This window comes from Psammomys obesus, unplaced genomic scaffold, assembly GCF_907164565.1.
Source record: "Psammomys obesus unplaced genomic scaffold, mPsaObe1.curated_primary_1811, whole genome shotgun sequence".
In the NCBI taxonomy this organism is placed as follows: domain Eukaryota; kingdom Metazoa; phylum Chordata; class Mammalia; order Rodentia; family Muridae; genus Psammomys; species Psammomys obesus.
The window spans coordinates 4,649,872-4,650,884 of record NW_026593947.1 but is presented as its reverse complement, the minus strand read 5'-3'; the positions used below and the strand labels follow the sequence as shown (position 1 = coordinate 4,650,884).

General features: G+C 69.0%; 1 non-coding gene across 1 annotated transcript; it reads right to left on the bottom strand.

Moving 5' to 3' along the window:
* Positions 1 to 444: 444 nt before the first annotated feature.
* Positions 445 to 563, bottom strand: LOC129684445 (5S ribosomal RNA). Its single transcript, XR_008721338.1, has one exon. It is a non-coding gene; the product is annotated as a 5S ribosomal RNA (ribosomal RNA).
* Positions 564 to 1,013: the final 450 nt, after the last annotated feature.

The window sequence follows — 1,013 nt, the reverse complement described above, 5'->3', positions numbered from 1 at the left end:
TGCTTCATACACCGCCTCCTCCTTGAACCGCTGCGGCCCACACCCACCCACCCACCCACATACCCACACACCCACACAGAAGGAGGAGGAGGACGACGAGGGCAGCGTGGACACAGCCGCCCGGACTGACGGACTCTGCAGAGCTCCGCCACCAGCCCAGGATGTGGGGTTCGAAGGCTCCACGCGAGTCAAGACGGCCTCCCCGCGCGCAGCCCCTCCACGGAGGTCCTGGGATCCCCGACCTGGCCCCCCCCGTGTGTTGTCCCGCGCGTGGGCTGGCTGTCTCCACCCCGCCAGCCTGCAGCCTGGTCGGAGGGGGGCGCCCCTCGGCTTTGCGGAGGGTGGCGTGGGGGGAGTCCCTGGGCGTGGCTCCGCCCGGCCCGGTCCACAGAGCTTTGCAGAAGCAAAAGCAAAGCCCCTTTCTTAGGCTCCTGCCAGACAAAAAGCCTACAGCACCCGGTATTCCCAGGCGGTCTCCCATCCAAGTACTAACCAGGCCCGACCCTGCTTAGCTTCCGAGATCAGACGAGATCGGGCGCGTTCAGGGTGGTATGGCCGTAGACGGACGAGCCTGTCTCCGCGCTGCCCAAGAGCCTGCTCCGCGCCTGCGGCCGCGCTCCCCGGCCCGCCCCCGAGGACAGCCGAGCCCAGCCGAGCCCAGCCGACCCCCCGGCCTCCCCTGGGCCCTCCCCGAGCTCCTTCCCGCTCCCGCAGCAGGGACCAGGGCCGACGGGCGGGACGGTCGGAAGGCGCGCGACCTAGAACCTGCTCGGCTCTGCTCAGCTGCGCCCTGTTCTGCCAGGTTATGTCAGGCCCGGCCCTCTGCGGGTCAGCCTGGCCAGCCTTGCCCCCGCCCATCCCACTGCCCCACCCCACACCCCCGGCTGTGCTTCCAGGGCTCGGGAGCCGCCTGGGGCGGCCGATAGGTTCGTTGGGCTCGGTTTGGTTTGTCCGGACTCGGGGGCTTACAGAGAAACCCCGTTCTGATAAAGAAAACATAAAGTGCCCCCCTC